The sequence below is a fragment of the Pleurodeles waltl genome, chromosome 1_2 (assembly GCF_031143425.1).
Source record: "Pleurodeles waltl isolate 20211129_DDA chromosome 1_2, aPleWal1.hap1.20221129, whole genome shotgun sequence".
Taxonomy (NCBI): Eukaryota; Metazoa; Chordata; class Amphibia; order Caudata; family Salamandridae; genus Pleurodeles; species Pleurodeles waltl.
In genome coordinates this window covers 202158921-202182435 of record NC_090437.1, presented here as the reverse complement: position 1 = coordinate 202182435, position 23515 = coordinate 202158921, and positions in this window count along the sequence as shown.

Below are 23515 nucleotides of genomic sequence, written 5' to 3'. Positions count from 1 at the left end.
ATTACACAACACTTGCCTATGGCTGCTGATAAGGAATCAAACCCCACACAGCATGGTTTTCTAACACCGTGCGACCGTATTTCCATGCATCGTCCCTGGGCGTCAAAGTCATTGTGAACCGGCACGGATCCGAGGTGCTCTGTCTAGAAATTGACGCATTGCTCTCTTGCGAGGGATAAAAACGAGACATCGCTGACCCGACCGGAGAAGAAAAGACGCATGGCCTCACTTGCGACTAAGGAATCGACACATCGCTGACTTTTCTGACGCACTCTCGCTCGTGCGGCTTTATTTGAGACACAAACCAGGTACTTTGTGTAAAATCAACGTTTCCATTGTTTTCTTTGGAGTAAGTCTCTTATTCTTTTGAAAATGTATATCTTGACTTGTGTACGTTGGATTTTTTTCCTTTTGGTCTTGATTGATTTAGATAAATATTACCTATGTTTCTAAACTTGTGTGGTGTCCATTTTGTAGTGTTTTCACTGTCTTACTGGGTGTTTTGGTACAAATACTTAACACATTGCTTATGGGTTAAGCTTTCCTGCTCGTGCCATGCTACCAAGGGGGTGAGTGGGGTGAGGGGGTGAGTGGGGATAAAAACCAGGTGTGTTTCTCCTTTGCCCTGACTAGAGTGAGGGTCCCTACTTGGACAGAGGGTAACCTGACTGCCAACCAAAGACCCAATTTTTAACAAAAACAATTAAATATTCAACAGAACAGAAAAAGGCAAAACACTCCCATCAACCGTCCTTCAAACTTATGAAGACCATCCCATCAAAATAAACAGAACAGGTTAATAAACACTCTCTGCATAACTTCAATACTCCAATGGGATGTAAAATGCTAAAACACAGTTAATCATACATTCCACAAATTCACAATATGAGTGTACAAATAACTTAAAACCTCCCCGCTCGCCCAACAGAGCACACTGACTATGTGTTCCCCTCCACATCACGCACACTATAACAGGACCAGCCTGTTGCCTTCCAATATGCAAAACTCAACAGGACTAGAGTTTCTTCCACCTCTACTGCATGGGGTGTAAGCAAGTACCCCCATCATCATACACCTAAACAGAACAAGGGTCTCACCTACCCTCCACTGCATTGGAGTGTAAACACACCCACCCATCACCATTCACTTAAGCAGAACCAGGGTTTCACCTACCCTCTACTGCATTGGGGTGCAACCATGTACTCCCATCAACCTATGCTCAAACAAGACCAGGGTTTCACCTACCCTCTACTGCATTGAGATGTAACCACTTACCCCCTTAACATTGGGCCTAAAACACTGTCCCACATCCTTAACTCTGTAGAAATGATTGGCACGTATCACTGGGCTGTACCCCCTTATCATTGAGCTTAACACACTGCCCCCACATCCTTAACCTCAAACAAAGGATTGACACATATAACTGGGGTGTGCCCCCCTTAAGATTATGCTTAACACACTGCCCCTCCATCCTTACCCCCATAGGAAGAATTGATACATATTACTGGGATGTGCTTCCTTTAACATCGGGTTTAACACACTGACCCCATATCCTTAACCACATAGGAAGGATTGACACATGATTGGGGTGTACCCCCACAACATTGGGCTTAGCACACTGCCCCCACATCCTTAACCCCTAAGGAAGGGTGGTCAAAAACAAGATCCCAAATACGGACCAAGATACTAATATCACAACATTAAAATGTCACTCTGCACATGGCTGTACCATCGAACCTCAAATTATAAATCTCTAAAATTAAGCAAGGCTTTAAAACGTCAGCCCATATTACAAACACAAAATATGGGAAGCATAATTTCAAGTTAAAATAGCATTGGGCGCACCTCCCATGTAATACACATGTCACGACTCAACAACTTCAAAACACATCAGTAACGGCTTAACTTTTCTCAATTCAATACAGCATTAAAATTTAATTTCAGCAGCGGCAAGCATTGTCAGCATAAACATAACATTACTCAATTCATCCCTACACATCTTTCAAATCCAGTATAGCAGCATTGAAAAATACACTAAAGCAATGTATGGTATTGAGTAAAATGCACATGACAGTATATCTAAAGCTACATTATTCTCAAGGATAGTCAAATACTCCATGCCGGTGAGCGACTTCTCATCTGAATACATTGCCACTGTACATTTTATTCCATTTAAATGCACCCACAGTTCCATATCCTTGTACGAAAAATTGGCACACATGCTCTCCACTGCACAGAAGCTGTTCCCATGTGCCAGCTCGTCTCGCTAGTTTTCCTCTCAGAAAACATCCTGGAAACAGATCAGGTATCCAATGACCTCTCTTGCAGAATAGGGGTTGGGGAAACTCAGCAACCCAGTCAACAGGAAGACTGTAATTGTTACTCACAATATGTGCCCTTCAGCACAGCGCTTCAAGTGGCTGCTGTGCAGGTTCACTGATCACGCTTCAGATAGTGTTTAAATGCTGACACCAGTTGTTGCTCCAACTAACTTTCCACTAGGTTGCCAAACGTTCAGTGCCGTATATTTTTAACTCTGTATTCACGTAGTTCAGCACACTATTTCCTCGAAAAACCCAGTCCATGCAAGCAGGTACAACAGGTCTGACTCTGTGCACAGCTGAGCAGACCACCTTCTCAATCTGCAGGCCATTGCATTTCTTGTTTGCTGCGCACCTAGTAAATTAAACAGCTTGCCTTGAAGTTAAACAGGTCACGCCTCTAACGTCTGATGAGTACCAGCTTTTGGGTAGAAAAGACACTGGTGCGGCTTCCAGGGCGTTCTTCTTCACTTCAATCTTCAGTTTCTTTTGCTTTATATTTTTCTCTTTGATTTTCAATCTCTCTCCTCTTGGTTTTCCTCTGTAATCTTGTTTCTCCTTAGATTTTCTGTAGGTTCAATTTCTTTCTTCTTTCACACACTGGTTCTTCCTTAAATCATCACCAGTGTTGCAGTCAATGATGGATGCTTGTAAGTTATAAAAGGAGTAGGTTTATTAGCTTATTTGTAGGCTACAGATTAAGCCCCACCAGGAGCAGCATCCTGCGGCTCAGCCCTTCTCACTCCAACTTTCCACTCATCCAAGGACAAACACTATCAAGATTACAACCACACAATGACCTCACTCACTGGCTGAGCAGCAGGGAACATTAATGTAGTTGAGAGAATGCATAAGATAGCAAGAGGCCACAACCCTAGTTCTGTAACTTTCATGTTTGTACTACTGAATATTGAGCCCAAGAATATCAGGCACAGAATATCAAGGCATCAATATCAAAACATAAGTGTAAATTAGGAAGTACAGATTTACTATTCCTAACTCCACATTTACGTAGCCTTAAGATATATATATATGGCACCAAGGTACCTATATGTAGAGTTAGGTATGGAAAATCTACATTTCATTAGATTTTGATATTTTGGATATGTATTTTGTTGTCAATATTTGCATGCCTTGACATTTTGGATTCGATATTCAGGGTGCACACCGACTTTCACTGCTTGTAATATGCACCCAGGAGGCTGGGGTGTGCTGGCTGATTTCATGTTCAGCAATGCTAAAGAATTTACAATTTCTCATTCTACAGTTAAAATGCATTTTTCATGTAGAGAAGGAGATATTCTTAAATTATTTGGCAAACTGAATTGAATACTGCGCTATCAAACAGATGGTTCGGTCGGAATTGAATTGCCTGTTACTGATGTAGCCTCATCCTGGGAGATCTGATCTTATTTTTTTAGTTATTTGAAACAAAAACAACACTGAAGATATGAGATGATTAAACCATTTGAATTAATTTGAATTATATATTCACCATATTTTCTAACATAAGAATTGCCAAGTCCATCTTGTTACACTGATACACATAAAACACATTAAACCATCATTACACTAAATCAATGTTGTTGTAATAGTAAAGTGTGCTGTCCTTATTCACAATAAAAACCCCTTTTTAATAATTTGACTGCTTTTATGTAAAATAAAATTAACTATGACATTTGAATGGCTTTCTCTGTTATTACATTAGTGAAGTAGCTACCATCAAATAAATCGTCTTTCCAGGTTCATTCTGAAGTGTGTTACACTATTAAACTATTGCATTAGAATAACGGTGAATGCATGTATTGCATTATTCCTGCTGCATAATTGATTTGTGTCAAGGACAGCTATATTACAAATATATATATATGTCTTCTGCAATGCACAGTGTTGTCAGCAATGATGTAATTTCAAATGCCATCAGTGAAGTTATCAATTATATCATAGAACATGTTGTGAGTGATGTAACGTGGGGATGTCAGCACTGCATGGAAAGGGCTCGAATATAGCTTATAGTTATAGTCAAACTATTTAGTAGGGACCATTCTTCTAACAATCTAGGATGTGGGTTCTCATATATGTTGGAGTAATGAGAAAGTGCAGTCCGCTTGGGTCTCTGTCGACTTTAGTATAATTATGTTATGATGTGACCCACAACCACCTGCTAATCTCCTTTTTGCACAGTTTTTCATATTGATATATACTTTACTTTATTGGTTTGGACGAGTCACAACCAGTGCTCAATTTGTGCTTGTTGTTTCCGGTGCTGAGTACCAGCACTTATTTTTGAGGGCCGGCGCTTAGTCTTCTGCCTCAAGCAAGTGCTGCGGGCAAAAGACACGTTTGGGAAAGACAGAGGAATAGAAAAACGAAAAAGCTTCTCAAAGGGAGAAAGCTGAACGCTGCAGGTGTGAGCTGTAGGGGCAGGGAGTGCATTGAAGAGGCCCAAGATGGCTCCAGGATTACGCTGCCTCAGAATTCCATGATCGCAGTTTTAATTGCAGCAGCTGTGTGTTTAAGAAGAGGGCTTTGGGCACCGGCACCTTTTTATTTACAAATTAAGCACTGGTCACAACCATTAATTGTGAGCACATCCATTTCCGCATGTGCACTCTCAGTACTTTCATCCTGCAAAATATGTTTCATTTTTCGTAGCACCTCCCCTATACTCGCTGTTGGTTCAGTCTGACTTCCCTGCCAAGTTTAAATTGAATTCTTCAAGCACATCCTTTGCCATAAGGCTGTAAAACTATACCACTGCAGAACGCCTGCCACCTCCACCATTCGTTCTTTATCATCAGAACAAGACTTTGTTGTGTTCCCTGCCCCTTCCAATGAACAGAGCCTGAAGTGCAGCATAATAGACAAGTTTCAGCTGACTGTTAACGGCGACAGGAACTAGGAACATCAATGTATAGCCTCAGTCTTTTACACAGACCCCAGTCACATCCACCTACGGTGTCTGTGATGAACAATGGGTGCAAACTTCCCGTTCACAATTATGGATCATTATGTTGCTTGACAACATTGTCAAAACATAGCATCTTCTCTTTCCAGGATGTGTTTTCATTATATATTCACAGGTAACGCATTTTGACCTTGTGGTCTTCTCAGGGCCTACACAAACACCGTGCACTATGATCATTAAAGGTGCGATAAGGCTATGATTTCCTAATACTACTAAGCTCCTGACAACAAGTAAGCTCCTGTGTCTTGCACTCCTACAAAAATTGAAGGCCCCTCTGAGCCTTCCTATTAGGCAAGTCATGTATTCCCACATTGGCACCTAACTGCGAATGGCAAAGATTTAGGGCCATTTTTATGCTTTTTGCCTCAAAACTGCGCTAGAGCACTTTTACTGCAAAAAGTTTAGCGCCAGCTTGCATCATTTAACAACACCAGCCGGGCACTGTATTTATTGAATGGCGCAAGTCAGTGCTAAACTTGGGCTTGCGTTTCAGAAGAAGAAGCTAGCTGGGCGATGGTGGCGGTAGGGAATGGGGGGATTGTGCATCACAAAATTACGCTAGTCTGGTTAGGGGCAAAAAAAAATTCTCTAACCAGACTAGCGCCATTTAATTGCACACAAACACCAAAAACATGACTCCTGTCTTAGAAAAGTCAGGAGTCATGCCCACCACCCCAATATCCAGCACAAGAACATGTCCCCTGGGCATGGCCATTGTACCTTGTGCTATGCAGGGGGCCCCAAGTTAGGGCTACCGGTGGCAAAAAAACAAACAAAAAAAATACTTACCCTACTTACCTAGGATGGTGTCCCCCATCCTTCGGTGTCCCTCTGGTGGGAGTGGGGGTGTTCCTGGGGCTTGGGGAGGGCACTTGTGGACCCATTCCATCATGTTCAACCATGGAAATGGGTCCACAGGTCCCCTAGCGCCTGGTCTGACCCAGCACCATTTTTAGATGGGAACGCCTACCTTGCATCTCATTGACACAAGGTAGGTGTACACATCTAAAAAAAGGATTCCCTGTCACTGATAGTGCCTACTGCCATGGTTTTCATGGCGGTAACAAATCCACGGAAACCATGGTGGTAGGTGGGGTCATTATCCCGCAGGCGGTACAGTTACCGCCGCCTAGATAGAGATTGATATCTCCAGCCCAGCGGCTGTTACAGCCATGGCGGTCGGTGTGGTACATTGGCGGTTTGGCTTCAGCCAAATCGCCAATGTCATAATATGGTGGAAAGTACCGCCAGCATGTTAGCATTACTTTCCACCATATTATCGCCAACCGCCAGGGTCATAATAAGGGCCATAATCTCCTCTTACTAACAAATCAGAGTCCCATGGCTGAAACAAGACACAGAACCAACCTCTTGCCACCAGGTTACCCTTCCTTGCTCAGAAATTGAGACATCTTTCAAGTCTCTATGTGTGTGCGATGGTTGGCACAAGTTGGCGGTTTATACCTTTTTGTCAATGTAATTGCAACTATTACTCTCTTCTCTTTTGAAAGACTGCTGCTTAAGTGATTTGTTCATATTGTTTATTGCAGTTCCGTGATGGTCGGGTTGTCACCCCACAGTCCTCTCCCTCTAATTCAGTGTTAAGGGTGGGATGAGTGGGTGGGAAGGTGAGGGGACACTGACGGAGTTTCTGGGCTGGGGTTCTTATTTTTGTGCTTGTATTCTGTTACATGTTAATGTATTTTTTCCTTTTCCACTCCTCAAACCACGTAGCTTGACATACCATTTTTCTACCTTGTTGATACCTAATAATTGGCGACAAAACACTTTCATCTATACCCATTTAGGGAGAGCAACAACTCGACTACAGCAGGGAAGACTGCTTTTATAGGTATTGCTGCAGTATCTCAAGTTCTGTAACCAACGTGGCCGGCCTCATTACAGGATCAAGTTGTTCCCTCCTCTCATATGCTACATAACAGTATACACACTCCTACAACATGACTAACACGTGTATCAGCAACTATGTATGGGGCGGGTTTGTGGGGCCTGACTAAAGTAGATTCTCTTCAACATACAGAGAATACATTTGTTCATAGACTATTGCTGGTACCAAAGAATGTAGCAAATATCATCTGTTACGAAGAGCTGGGACTACAACACATTGAAGATTTGATTGGTGTCGCTCCCCTTTTACTGTGGTTGAAATCTTGGTCGAGTCCTGCGGCTAGTCTGGTACAAGATTGTATGACTGATTGCATCCACTTGAACCATTTTTAATAGAATTCCGTGGTTTACCTATCTGCAAACTTCATTTCGGAATATGGGCATGGAGAGCATGTTTACTCATCCAGAGTCCCTGCCTTTAAATGTTAAGGTATTGGTAGAAAATCTATATTTCGAGTATATTTCGAATCTGAGACTACAGGGGGCTCTGAACTTGAAAACTTTTGATCCCTATGTTCAGATTTCAACTACAATTTTGAAGGAACCTTACTTAACTTGGTTCCCGAGTTCCTCATCATACTCCCTTCTTATCTTATTCAGACTAAGGCCCTCATTACAACCCTGGTGGTCGGTGTTAAAGCGGCGGTAATACCCCAAACAGACCAGCGGAAAAAAAAATGGAATCATGACCATGGCGGAAACGCCAACATAGACAGCCACTTTAACACTCTGACTGCCACGGCGGTAGAAACAAACACCGCGGCGGTAACCGCCAACAGACAGGCAGAAGACAATGTACCATCCACCCTATCACAAGATGCCTATTACCACCTTTTCCGGGGCGGAACCAATGCGAACAAAAACACAGCGGAAACAGTACACAGAAGGTAAAACACTCACCTCTCCACACCCCACGAGGAACCAGGAGGCCACGGAGCCCGAATTGCAGATACTGCCAATGCTGGTCTTCCTTCTCTTCTATCAGGAGTACCAAAGACGTCGGTGATAACCACGGTGAGTACTACACCTACAACACAGGGGAGGGAAAAGAGAGTGACACACACACGCAACACGCAACACCCCCACCATCACCCACAACACCATACACACAAATACATGCAGCAACAGTACACCAACATCCCCCCACCCCCTGGAAGAACGCAAGGACAAAAGGAAATGATTTGAACGAATGTAATCATGTGAAATCTCATTATCAAAGTTAAAAATCCAGTAAATACAATTATGTACACCAACTACACAAGTCCGGACAGTGCACCAATCATTGTCCGTGGTCCACGGGGCCCAAAATGCATGGGCGAAGCCCACACAAGATAACTGACTAGAAACGGAGAGAACACTGGAAGGGCATCAGATTGAAATGAAACAGGCACCTCAGGGGGAGGGGGGCACCTCAGCCAGATGAACGCACAACACCACTGCTGCACGAGGGGGCTCCATGCCCATTGTTGTATCCTGGGGAGTGCAAAGCCACAGTCTCTCAAATCTCTCCAGTGGGTGGTTTGCCCACTGCTTTATCCTGGGGAGTGCAAAGCCACAGTCTCTCATCGACAACCAACCCACCTTCTCCGCCGACCCCAACGACGCAGCCCTCAGCCTCACGAACTGGATCACCAACTGCGCAGACAACCTCGCTCCCCTCAGACGCCTTCCAAGACAGTCCAACACCAAAAAACCTCTCTGGTTCTCTGACACCCTTAAGGAATCAAAGAAAACTTGTTGCACCCTCGAGAAAGCCTGGCGTAAGGACCACACCGCAGACAACATGACTGCCCTCAAGAACGCTACTCGCGAACACCATCACCTGATCCGCGCCACCAAAAGGAATTTCTTCACAGACAGACTGGACAAAAACAGCCACAACAGCAGAGAACTCTTCAACATCGTAAAAGAGCTCTCCAACCCCAACGCCAACGCCATCACGCCCTCACAAGACCTTTGCAACTCTCTCGCCACCTTCTTCCATCGTAAGATTACCGACCTACACGACAGCTTCGGACTCCAGACCCAGCCGACCACCACAGAACCCACAACCCCAGCCATCACCCTCAACGCCTAGACCCACATCAACACAGAAGAGACCAAAGCCACCATGAACTCCATCCACTCCGGTGCCCCCTCGGACCCCTGCCCACACTTCATCTTCAATAAAGCCAACAACATCATCGCCCCGCACCTCCAGACCATCATCAACACCTCGTTTTCGTCTGCTACCTTCCCCGAGAGCTGGAAACACACTGAAGTCAACGCCCTACTGAAGAAACCTATGTCTGACCCAAGCGACCTGAAGAACTTCCGCCCCATCTCGCTCCTCCCCTTCCCTGCCAAAGTCATAGAGAAGACCGTCAACAAGCAGCTTACCAACTTCCTTGAAGACAACAACCTTCTCGACCCCTCTCAGTCCGGATTCCGAGCCAACCACAGCACAGAAACCGCCCTCATCTCAGTCACAGACGACATCAGAACCCTGATGGACAACGGAGAAACAGTCGCCCTCATCCTCCTCGACCTCTCGGCTGCCTTCGACGCCGTCTGTCACCGCACCCTAATAACCCACCTCTGCTCCACCGGGATCCAATGCCAGGCCCTGGACTGGATCGCCTCCTTCCTCTCCAATCGCTCCCAAAGAGTCTACCTCCCACCTTTTCGCTCAGACCCCACTGAGATCATTTGCGGCGTCCCACAAGGCTCCTCGCTCAGCCCGACACTCTTCAATGTCTACATGAGCCCCCTCGCCGACATCGTACGCAAACACAGCATCATCATCACCTCCTACGCCGACGACACTCAACTGATACTTTCCCTCACCAAGGACCCCACCAGCGCCAAGACCAACCTGCAAGATGGAATGAAAGATGTCGCAGATTGGATGAAACACAGCCGTCTGAAACTGAACTCAGACAAAACGGAAGTCCTCATCCTCGGTAACACCCCGACCGCCTGGGACGACTCCTGGTGGCCCACGGCCCTTGGCACCGCACCGACCCCCTCAGACCACGCACGCAACCTCGGCTTCATCTTGGACCCACTTCTCACCATGACCAAACAAGCCAACGCCGTATCATCCTCCTGCTTCCTCACCCTCCGCATGCTCCGAAATATCTTCCGTTGGATCCCCGCCGACACCAGAAAGACCTTGACCCACACCCTCGTCACGAGCCGCCTGGACTACGGCAACACCCTATACGCAGGAACCACCGCTAAACTCCAGAAACGTCTGCAACAAATTCAAAACACCTCCGCCTGCTCCTCCTCAACATACCCCACAACAGCCACATCTCCGCACACCTGAGACACCTGCACTGGCTTCCCGTCAGCCAAAGGATCACCTTCTGTCTCCTCACCCACGCACACAAAGCCCTCCACAACAAGGGACCAGAATACCTCAACCGTTGCCTCAGCTTCTACGCTCCCACCCGTCTTCTCCGCTCCACCAGCCTCGCTCTCGCCGCCGTCCCTCGCATCCGCTGCTCCATGGCGGGTGGGAGGTCCTTCTCCTACCTGGCGGCCAAGACTTGGAACACCCTCCCCACCATCCTCAGGACCACCCAGGACCACTCCGCATTCCGGAGACTACTCAAGACCTGGCTCTTCGAGCAGCAGTAACCCCTTCCCCCTAGCGCCTTGAGACCCGCACGGGTGAGTAGCGCTCTTTATAAATGTTAAGGATTTGATTTGATCTCTCAAGTCTCTCCAGTGGGTGGTTTGCCCACTCCTTTATCCAGGGAAATGCAAGGCCACAGTCTCTCAAGTCTCTCCAGTGGGTGGTTTGCCCACTGCTTTATCCGGGGAGTGCAAAGCCACAGTCTCTCAAGTCTCTCAAGTCGGTGGTTTGCCCACTGCTTTATCCTGGGGAGTGCAAAGCCACAGTTTCTCAAGTGGATGTCATTCTCCACTGGTTCTGGAGGGGGCCTGGTGCCCAGAGTGCTTTATCCTGCAAAGGACTGAGGTAATGGATGTCATTCTCCACTGGTTCTGGAGGGGGCCTGGTGCACAGAGTGCTTTATCCTGCCAAGGACTGAGGTAGTGGATGTATCTCTCCACTGGTTCTGGAGGGGGCCTGGTGCCCAGAGTGCTCCACGTGCAGTGTGGCCGGTACAATACACTCACCTGGGTGTGCGTGGCACGACATTGGCGAGGTACAGGTAGCATGATACGCCATGGAGGCAGCGACATACCCCACACTGCTGTGGCTTTGCATTCCACCTGCAGGTGCCAACAGTGATGACAGTAATGCTTCATGGAAGCTGCCCAGGGTCCTGGAACTCACCAAAAGCCTCGGACGACTTAACACTGGGGATGGTAGGCATGTCAGCGGTGGTGCCACTGTCCGAGGATGTCGCAGGGCTGCTGGCGGTGCTTCCGGCGGTGTCTGTCGTGGTGTTGCTGGTGGCGGTGTCTGTGGTGGCAGTGCTGGCGGCGGGGTCTGTGGTGTCGGTGCTGGTGCTGGTGGTGCTGGCGGCGGGGTCTGTGGCGGGGGGGCATGTGTCAGCACCTGCTGAGGGAGAAAGCAGGATGTCTCCTGCAGCCTCGGATGGCTGCCCACCAGGGAAGAGGCTGGGGACTGTCGCAGCTGCTGTAGACGTGCCGGAGGCTGTGCAGGTGGTGGTGCAGGTGGCGGTGGAGGTGGCGGTGTTCACTGCCGTACAGGTTGGCGTGGACGTGGACAGAAGGTGTGACACTGGTACCTCAGTCTGTGCCACCATGCCCTCTCCTGACCTGCCCTTCTGTTTTTGGCCCTTCCCCACCTTTGATGGTGGCGCAGTTGTCTTGCCACTATCCCCTTTCATTTTCGCTGACCCCTTGGTGGCTGGTGGTTTCGGCTTCTCCCTCCGGGATATGGGCACCTTTTTCACCTTGGCAGGTGGCGGAATGTCCTTGCCCTCGCTACGTAGCACACTGGCAGCCCTGATGGTTGGCACACTCCATGACCCCGCAGTTGCTGGCACCACTCTGCCTGGGGATGTGGTGGCTGAGGTGCTGGGCTGGGACCTGGAAAGCCTGGCCATAGGGGAAGGGCGGGGGGGAGGTGTAGGGAAGAGGTTAATGTTAGCCAGGAAAGGTTTTTTAGACACACTAGGATGGGTAGATGGAGGGGGTTTGGAAGTGGAGGAAGAGGTAGTGGTTGTAGGAGGTGTACTTCTGCTGAATTTGGGTGAAGGTGCATGGGCTGGAGGCTGTTTTGAGGTGGATGGCTGTTTGGTGGGTGTGTGCCTGCGTTTGTGTACTTTGGGAGTAGGGCTCACAGACACACTGGGAGAGGACACAGGGGATGTGTGAATGGTAGTGGGGGTGGTGACTGCACGTGAGCGGTGTGTGGAGATGGGTGTGCTGTTGATGGAGGTAGCAGCTGAGGATGTAGTGCATGCAGGTGTGAGTGGAGACAAGACTGGGAGGGAGGAGGGAGACGTGGAGGAGGGGCACACAGTGGAGGAAGTGGATGTTGGTATGTGTGCATGGGGTTGTTGCTTGTGTGAGTGCCTGTGGGATGTGTAGTGCTTATGTTTGCCTGAGCCACTCTTGTGTGTTGGTGTGTGTGCATGCTGGTCTGATGGTGTGCCTGGGATAGGCTGAGGTACAGGGGATTGGGTCTGGGTGGAGGAGGGTGGAGGGGGAGGCTGGACACAGGGATAATGGCTGCCATCAGTGCTGATGCCAGAGCCTGAAATGCTCTCTGTTGGGCTGCCTGACTAGAATGAATGCCTTCTAGGTATGCATTTGGTTGTTGCAAATGCCTCTCAACACCCTGGATGGCATTCAGAATGGTAGACTGCCCAACAGTGAGGGATCTCAGGAGGTCAATGGCCTCCTCACTGAGGGCAGCAGGGCTGACTGGGGCAGGGCCTGAGGTGCCTGGGGTGAAGGAGATGCCTAACCTCCTGGGTGAGCGGGCAGGAGACATACGCTGAGGGGCTGCTGGGAGGGCGGGAAGTGGGGGTGGCGGCTGTACCTGTTGACGCGGTGGGCACAGACGTGCCCGCCACCGCAAGGGAGCTCCCATCAGAGGAGGAGTCGCTGTCGCTGATCTCTGCTCCTGTCCCCGACGTGGAGCTCCCCTCGCCCTCCGTCCCACTGGTGGCTTCAGACTCCGTAGCTTCACCCTCCAGTGCCAAGTGGGGTGCAGCTAACTCCAGCTCCGGCGCCAATGCTCCTCCGCCTGATGATGCTATTGCACACAAGAACAGGGAGACCACAAAAAAGGGGGGAAAGACAGAAGAAAGACATGTTCAGTGCATGCAACACCACTACCGTTGGCGGACACAACTGACAGTGAGCAGCCCTCTGTAATACGCCATGCACTTATAGTTCCTAGATTTTTCACATGCTCATGGGGTACGAGGCCTTAGCCCAATTGCTGCACACCTGGAAGTCACAAGAGCCTGATTAGGTGTAGATGGCCCTTACCACTAGTGGGGTTGGGGTGCCACATAGCCTGCCTCACAAGGGACCTTGCTTTCCAAGATCACCCTGGCCTAGGGGAACCCACTGCCAACCTCCCCCGCCCAGACACCTTGTAATGCGCACAGAGTAAGGTGAATGAGAGTGTACTCACCCCCCGTGGCTGTTGTGATGCCCTCAAGCGCCCATCCAACTCCGGATAGGCCACCGCCAGGATCCGGAACATCAGGGGGGTCATGGTGCGATGGGCCCCCCTCCCACGTTGGGAGGCCATCCCCAGCTGGGCCTCCGCCATCTTCTTGCTCCAGCAGCGCAGGTCCTCCCATCTTTTACGGCAGTGGGTGCTCTGTCTGTGGTAGACCCCCAGGGTCCGGACGTCCTTGACGATGGCACGCCAAATAGCCTTCTTCTGGTGTGCGCTGACCTAGAGGAATGGTACAGGGGGAAAGGACATTACTCACCCGTCCGGACCGGAATACTCATTGCCCACCAGTTCCCACCGATGCCATGACACACATACATTCACCATCCCCACATGTAGGCCTCAGCACCCCCATGTATCTTCCAGCCACACCACTCAAAGCAGGCATTGCCCATTCAGCATGCTTACAGTGTACTCCCCTGCTTGCCTGGAGGACCGTACAGTTGCGTGTACTGGGGGAGGACCCCATCCACTAGTTTCTCTAACTCCTCGGAAGTGAAGGCAGTGGCCCTTTCCCCAGACACATGAGCCATCGTCGCTTCCAGGCACAGGTCACAGCAGCACTTGCAGTGTAGGTCCTCTCCTGTTGAAGGTCAGGTATCAAGTGAGTGAACGGACAGATAATGGCGCTCACGTTTGCGGCGGTGCGTACCGTCACCACCGGCGTGCATCGTCATTGGCTCCTGGGACCCATGGGGCCCAATGTTAACCAAAGCTGAATTGCGCCACGGTCTTCAACCGCCAACCGCGACGGTGTACAGCACCAGCGCAGTTACTTTATATCCCCTTTTCCCACCTTACAGGTCAGACAGCCGCCATTTCAGGGGGCCACATGGCATTAATAACACCTATCTAGGCCTGGAATACACACAGTTATAGGCACATTGCGGATTAATACATTTCTGCAAATGACATTTTGTGATACCTCAGTGTTCTCCTTCATAGGGCACGTCTGCTGGGGCAGGTGATGAGATGGCAGCATCCTCCGGTGTACAGACCCCTGGTGGACCTGTTGACAATGGAAGAGAGACACATTATAGTCACATACAGACTTGATCGTGCAACAATCCAGGAACTGTGTGCCCAGTTGGAGCCAAACCTTATGTCAGCTATCCGCCATCTGCCATCTGCCATCCCACAGGGATACCCCCTCTAGTGCAGGTCCTGTCAGTACTCCATTTCCTGGCAAGTGGTTCCTTTCAAACAACAGTGGCCATTGCATCAGGGATGCCCCAGCCAATGTTCTCTAACGTGTTGTCCAGAGTGTTGTCTGCCCTGCTGAAACACATGGGCAGCTACATCGTGTTCCCTCAGGTGGAGGATTTGACCACAGTGAAAGGTGACTTCTATGCCCGGGACATATCCCCAACATCATTGGTGCCATTGATGGGAAACATGAGGCATTAGTACCACCACGCAGGAGTGAACAGGTGTACAGAAACCGGAAGAGCTACCATTCGATGAATGTGCAGATGGTGTGTTTGGCTGACCAGTACATCTCCCATGTGAATGCCAAGTTTCCTGGCTCAGTGCATGACGCTTACATTTTGAGGAATAGCAGCATCCCTTATATGATGGGGCAACTCCAGATGCACCGTGTGTGGCTAATAGGTGAGGCCAAGGACCCAATATAGTGTGAATAGGTGTCTCGGTATGGGGTTGTCCCTAAGGGTTAGTGTGTGTCTAGCAGTTGTCCCTCTATATTTGCAGGTGACTCTGGTTACCCCAACCTGTCATGGCTACTGACCCCAGTGAGGAATCCCAGGACAAGGGCAGAGGAATGCTACAATGAGGCACATGGGCGAACTAGGAGGGTGATCGAACGCACTTTCGGCCTCCTGAAGGCCAGATTCCGGTGCCTCCATATGAAAGGTGGTTCCCTCTACTACTCACCAAAGAAGGTGTGCCAGATCATCGTGGCCTGCTGTATGCTGCACAACCTGGCTTTGCGATGGCAGGTGCCTTTTCTGCAGGAGGATGGTCCAGCTGGTTGTCTTGTGGCAGCTGTGGAGCTGTGGACAGTGAAGGAGAGGAGGCAGAAGAAGAGGATATCAACAACCGAAACAAAATAATCATGCAATACTTCCAGTGACACACAGGTAAGAAGATGTCACTGCCTCCCACATCTCATACAATTGTTGGAGCTAGCATAAGTCTGTCATTTTCACTCAGTGTATGGACCCTGACTTGTCACTTTGCCTTTCCATTTCACAGGTGTGGGTCCCACTTTGTGCCCTCTGCTATATTTCCTCCTGGCCTACAGCTGTGTTACATCGGTATGTGCACAAGTAAATTGACATTGCTATATTCCATGGTTATTGCAATTACACATTTGTGAAAGCACAGACTGACTCCAGATTGTTTTGTGATTCAAGGGTGTTTATGTCTGTGCTAATTAGTGGAGGGGGTTGTAAAATGGGGTAGGGGGATGGTGGAGGAATGTCCATGGCAGAGTCCAGTCTATTTGTTTCACAGGTGCATTGTCCAAATGGGCATAGGAAGTGGAGCAATGGCAGTTTAAGGATGGACAGGGTGACAAAGTGAGACAGAAGGGTGACATTCAGGGGGGTCTCATTTCCTGGCAGGGTCTTGTCAATGTTCTCTGTCTTGTTCCTGGATCTCAGGGACCATTTGAGGGTGGTTCTCTATCTGCAGGGGGTGTTGTGCTGGTGTCGTGTTCCTGTGGCGGTGCCTCCTGTCCACTAGCGCCGGCGGAGGTGGAGGGCTGTTCATCGCCCAGGCTAGTGTCAGGGGCCCCTTGTTGTGCCACTCTGTCCCTCCTGGTGTTGACAAGGTCTTGCAACACCCCTGCAATGGTGACCAGGGTGTTGTTAATGGACTTCAAGTCCTCCCTGATCCCAAGGTAGTGTTCCTCCTGCAGCCGCTGGGTCTCCTGAAACTTGACCAGTACCGTTGCCATCATCTCCTGGGAATGATGGTAAGCTCCCATGATGTTGGAGAGTGCCTCGTGGAGAGTGGGTTCCCTGGGCCTGTCCTCCCCCTGTCGCACAGCAGTCCTCCCAGCTTCCTTGTTGTCCGTGTGCCCACTGCCCCCAGGTCCCTGATCGTCCTGTGTTAGTGGGGTTGCTGAGTTCCCTGTAGTGGTGGACCCACTGCTGATTGATGTGTCCTGGGGACAGAGGGATGGGCCCGCTGGGTGGGTGCTGTGCTGGTGTTTCCTGAGGGGGGAGGCTCTGTGGTGGCTTCTGACTGTGTCAGGGGAACCGACTGTCCCGAGGTCCCTGATGGGCCGGGCTGGTCATCTTGATCCAGTTGTGCAGAGCTGCTGTCATCACTGTGGGTCTCTTCTGTGGGGGGACTGGATATGTCTGGCACCTCCTGTCCGGTGATGTTGGGTAGGGGTCCTGTAGGGGTGTAAAAGCATGATTATTGCATGTGTGTGTGCCATCGTGTGCAATGGGTGAGTGACCCTCTACTCCAGTGCTTGCATTCTTGTCTTGGTCCTTGTGTGATAGTTGGTTTGGGGTCTGTGTGGATATCTGTACTGGACATGCTTTGGTGATGGTTGTCCATGCATTGGTGTTACATGCAGGGCTTGTTTTTGGGATGTGTGGGTTGTTTTGGTGTGGTATCTGTGGGTTGTTGGGGTTATGGGTGTGAGGGTAAGGGTGGGGTATGTGATGGCATGCAGGTAGGGTGGGGGATAAAGTAGTAAAGATTTGCCTTACCAGAGTCCAGTCCTCCTGCTACTCCTGCAAGGCCCTCAGAATGCAATATTGCCAAGACTTGCTCCTCCCATGTTGTTAGTTGTGGGGGAGGAGGTGGGGGTCCAGTGCCAGTCCTCTGTAGTGCAATCTGGTGTCTGGAGTCCACGGAACGCACCTTCCCCTGTAGGTCGTTCCACCTCTTCCTGATGTCTTCCCTAGTTCTTGGATGTTGTCCCACTGCGTTGACCCTGTCGACAATTCTGCGCCAAAGCTCCATCTTCCTTGCAATGGGTGTCTGCTGCACATGTAATCCAAATAGCTGTGGCTCTACCCGGACGATTTCCTCCACCATGACCTTGAGCTCCTCCTCACAGAACCTGGCGTGTCGTTGAGGTGCATGATGTGGTGTGGGTGATGTGTGAGATGGTGTGTGTTGTGATGTGTGAGGGGATGTGTTGTGTGTTGTTTTTGGTGCGTGGATGTTGTGTAAGTGATGGTGTTGTGTGTCTGTGGATGCTGGTGTTGTTTCGGTAGTGTCTTTCTCTGGCCTGCTTTCAAATTTCTGGTAGTAAGGGTTTGTGGGTAATGTGGGGGGGTGTTTTATATTGGATTGTGTATGTGGGTGTGGTGTGTGTATGTGTATCAGGTGTGTGTATTTCGAATTGTCCAATGTGGTTATGTTTTGTATATGTGTGTGTATTTTGAGCGCGGCGGTGTGTACCGCCAATGGTTTACCGTGGTTGAAAGTTCGCTGCGCTGATTCGTAGTTCATGATAGTGTGGGCGTATTCTTGTTGGCGTGACATGTCGTTTTTTTTTATCGCCAGTTTATCACTGACCTTTGGTGTGGCGGACTTGTGTGGGTGTCTGTATTGGGGAGGATTCTGAGCTGTGGGTCGTAATACCTGTAGCGGAATTCCGCGGCCGCAGTGGTATGTTGGCGGTCTTCTGCACGGCAGTAAGCAGGATTTACCGCCAGGGTTGTAATGAGGGCCTAAATTTGATACATTTTAGAGTGGCCTTTCCTAAGCAAAGCACTTGTCAAAAAGTGCTCCTGCATTGTCCTTGTGATACTATTTCCAAGCAAAGTACGTGTCACTTTTTCCTATTTTGTCCACTTTATTCAGCTCCTAGATGTACCTTTATATTGCCTCTTTTTTGGAAACTACCTATTGTTCCCCATAAAGACGCACTGATGTATGCTAAAAAACAGCCATCTACTCAAGTTTGTATTCTGTTTTAAACTTTTTTAGATCAGCATTTGCAATTAGGAAACTGTATGAATTGGTGGAAGGAAATGTTTATTAATTAAGTGTTGAATTTTACAGATTTTAATTTTGATATTGTTACTGCATTTTAAATATTATTATGGAAATGTTGTTATATATATTTGTAAGTAGCTTTGTATCCTGGAAATGTGAGCCATGCTTGCTGAATATTGGCTCATATTTAGTGTAAATGTGTTTTTTAAAACTTTCTGTACTTTTATGGCATTATGTCGAATAAATAATCTTTGACTGACTGACTGACTAACAATCCCCTTGCCGAAAATCTAAAATTTTAAGCGACTTAATCATTCAGTTGAGCATAAGGCAATTGGGAACTATCTTTTATAACTTATGGCTGATTTATTCTCCTGTAGGAGATCACGATGACTCACAAAGAATTGACATCATTTTTGCTCCCCAAGCACCAATAAGAGAAGAGGAGTGATAACGCTGATGTTAAACAACTGGGCTTATTAGTAGAAGCTCACATAACAGATAATGAAGGAAGATGAATCCTAACAAAACTTTCTAAAAACACAAATTCCTTCCATGAACCAGCATTCTGGAACTCCCTGTCTGCTTCTCTAAGCAAAATCCCTGTTGATGGGTGTTAGAAATGGGGTTTTTGGTTGGCAGTCAGGTTACCCTCTGTCCAATCAAGAACCCTCACTCTAGTCAGGTTAAGTCACACACAATCCAAATTATCCTGTGCCCACCCTCTGGTAGCTTGGCACGAGCAGTCAGGCTTAACTTAGAAGGCAATGAACAATAACACACTATAGCACCAAAAAAAATACACCACACAATGTTTAGAAAAATATATAATATTTATCTGGATAATTGCAGGTCAAAACGTATAAAGATGCAATATGAAATTGTAGAGATATCACTGAAAAGTGATATAAAGGGGGTCATTTTGAACTCTGCGGTCTTTTTCCAAGACCGCCGAGGGACCGCCGTGCTGGCGGTTTGCCGCTCAGCCTATTATGACCGTTGGCAGCTCTCCGTCCTTTTACGGATGGAGAGCCGACAACAGCCATACTGGCGGGCGGCGGGGAAGTGGAGGTTGCTCCACCTCCACCGCCACGCCAACAGAACCCCGCCCAGCGAATCACGTCCTGTGATTCGGCGTGGCGGTGTTCTGTTGGCTGTGTGGTGTAGGCGGAGCAGCCCCCATGGCTCCCGTCCCCTCCTGGAGGATCGTCGGACCAGGTAAGTCGATCGTCCGTGAGGGGAGGGGGGTGGGTGGGTGTTGTGTGTGTGCATGGGGGTGTTCGTGTGTGTATGTAGAGAGGGTGTGTGAGTGCGTGTATGCTTGCGGGGGTGTTGTGTGTTTGGGAATGAGTGTGTGTATGTCTGTAGGTATGTCTGTATGGATGTGTGCGTGTATGTTTGAATGTGGATGTGCATGTCTGACTGTGTGTGGATGTTTGCATGTATGTCAGTGTGTGTGCATGTATGTGTGTTGGTGGTGCCTGCGTGCGTGTCGTGTGTGCATGTGTGATGTTATGTTGGGGGTCTGGGTGGGGAGGGGGGTCCTGCCACCTTTGGGGGGTGGCAGGGGTGGTGAAGGGGTAGGGGAGGGAGTCGGGGTGGGGGGTTTGGCTCGACCCCTAACAGTGCCAGGGACGGAATTCCCTGGCACTGATAGTGCTTACCACCATGGATTTCATGGCGGTTTCAAACCCCATGAAATCCATGGCGGTCAGCCGGGTCCAAATACCGCCGGCGGTATAGTGACGGCCGCCGGGCTGGAGACCCTGGTCTCCAGCCCGCCAGTCGTGTCCGCCCTGGCGGGCGGAACGGAGAACCGGCAGATGACCATGGCGGTAACCGCCAGGGTCATAATACAAAAAAAAAGACCGCCAGCCTGTTGGCGGTTTTACCGCCGCTTCTCCGCCTTCCGCCAGGCTCATAATGACCCCCAAAGTGTCTTAAGTCTTTAAAAAGCAAACAAAGTCTCTTTCAAGCACAAAGTACGTGGTTTAAAGTGGAAAATCTCTGCAAAGGGCCGTAGAGGAAGAGATACGTGGAAAAATGGTGTGTGCGTCGATTTCTCCCCTGCACACACAGACTTGCGTTGTTATTTTTCACACGGGGTAGTTGTGCGTCGTTTTCTGGTGCACAGACAGTCTCCTTCTGTGGTTCGCGGGATTACCAGATGTCCCGGGGTCTGTGCGTGGAATCCTAGGCTTGTTTTCCAGCTGCGCATCGTTCCGGTGGGCTGTGCGTGGAATCTTCTCCCTCACGGCAGGCGTTGCGTCGATTTCCTTTCTGAAGTCGGGCGGCGTTGTCAAGGCGAGGCCGTGTGGCGAAGTTCCGGTCGCACCGCAAGCTTCGCGTCGAGCGGCATCTTTCCGGATCGGCGTGCAGTGAATTTTTCACCGCGGAACAAGCTGTGCGTCAAATGTTTCGCCGCACAAGGCGTCCAAATGAAAAAGAAAAGTCTTTTTGGTCCTGAGACTTCAGGGAACAGGAGGCAAGCTCTATCCAAGCCCTTGGAGAGCACTTCAGCAGCAAGGCAAGAGTTCAGCAAGGCAGCAGGGCAACAGCAAGGCAGCAGTCCTTTGTAGAAAGCAGACAGGTGAGTCCTTTAGGCAGCCAGGCAGTTCTTCTTGGCAGGATGCAGGTTCTGGTTCAGGTTTCTTTTCCAGCAAGTGTCTGATGAGGTAGGGCAGAGGCCCTGTTTTATATCCAAATGTGCCTTTGAAGTGGGGGAGACTTCAAAGAGTGGCTAAGAAGTGCACCAGGTCCCCTTTCAGTTCAATCCTGTCTGCCAGAGTCCCAGTAGGGGGTGTGGCAGTCCTTTGTGTGAGAGTAGGCACTCCACCCTCCCAGCCCAGGAAGACCCATTCAAAATGCAGATGTATGCAAGTGAGGCTGTGTACCCTGTGTTTGGGGTGTGTCTGAGTGAATGCACAAGGAGCTGTCAACTAAGCCCAGCCAGACGTGGATTGTAAGGCACAGAAAGATTTAAGTGCAAAGAAATGCTCACTTTCTAAAAGTGGCATTTCTAGAATAGTAATATTAAATCCAACTTCACCAGTCAGCAGGATTTGGTATTACCATTCTGGCCATACTAAATATGACTTTCCTACTCCTTTCAGATCAGCAGCTACCACTTCAATACTGTATGAGGGCAGCCCCAATGTTAGCCTATGAAGGGAGCAGGCCTCACAGTAGTGTAAAAACAAATTTAGGAGTTTTACACTACCAGGACATGTAAACTACACAGGTACATGTCCTGCCTTTCACCCACACAGCACCCTGCTCTAGGGGTTACCTAGGGCACACATTAGAGGTGACTTATATGTGGAGAAAGGGGAGGTTTAGGCTTGGCAAGTGCTTTTAAATGCCAAGTCGAGGTGACAGTGAAACTGCACACACAGGACTTGCAATGGCAAGTGGGTGGCACAACCAGTGCTGCAGGCCCACTAGTAGCATTTAATCTACAGGCCCTAGGCACATATAGTGCACATTACTAGGGACTTCTAAGTAAATTAAATAGTCCAATCAGGTATGATCCAAGGTTACCATGTTTAAAGGGAGAGAGCATATGTACTTTAGCACTGGTTAGCAGTGATAAAGTATGCAGAGTCTAAAAGCCAGCAAAAACAGTGTCCAAAAAGTGGAGGAAGGCAGGCAAAAAGTTAGGGGTGACCACCCTGAGGCTGTCAGGTCTAACAATGGATTACTCATCATGGGTGGGGACATTAATCTACCCTGGATATTGCTCTTGACTGGCAATCCAAAACCTAATTTCTGCCCCCTAAATCTCACAAGTTGCTTCTTAGACTATGCTCTCAATTCAATCAACATGACTCTTATTGATTGCAACACCCTGACACCAGGGATTAAACCTATTTTTCAAATCCATACAAATCATAATCTAGAATTGACTATCTCCTGATTTCCAACACACACACTCACCTGATCGACCAAACAGACATTCTCCCAAGGATGCTCTCAGACCACTCAGCCATTACTTTATCTTTCATGGGCACCAATGCAAGACCATCTTGTAAAATTTGAATGTTCAGTGATGAATCTATTAGAGATGCAGCACCCAAAGACAGCATTGAGATTCAATCCAACTTAAATGAAACCTACAATAACAACCTGCTGGAATTAGAGAAATGATCAAGACCCTAGAAGCTAGCACATTTCCAGTTCAGACGCTCAAACCGTCTCCACTCTTACTAATAAGAAATATGAATATAATAGAATTTTGAGCGAGATAGCTTGCATCTGGATCAATAGATACAAACTTCTAAAACTGTGCAAAGCAAACAAGGCTAATAAAATGTTAGTATCATACTTTAAACATACACAGAACCATAGGGGCATTACTGCACTCAAACACAAGCTGGATGTAACATATACAAACCCTCATAAGATCATGGATGTCTTCAGATACTTTTATGAATCTATTTTTGAAGATGATTCAGACTCCTCCACTAATACATTTAGCAAATATATAAATAACTGTTGGAAAATGGATTATTGGTAAGGGCAGGTAAGTACCTACACTTAGCAATAGGCCACTAACCCCCACTAGGTCCAGTTAGGTCTCAATAAATTAATCCCAGCTCAATCCTTGGTGGTTTGGCAATGAGCAATTAGGCTTAATTTAGGAAACAGGTGTGTAAAGTATTTAAAAATCCCCAAACAGTAAATAAGTAAAACACAAAACATAATAAAAATCAAACACTACTTTATAAACATAGATTATATTTGTGACTTTCAAATGACACTAAAAGAACA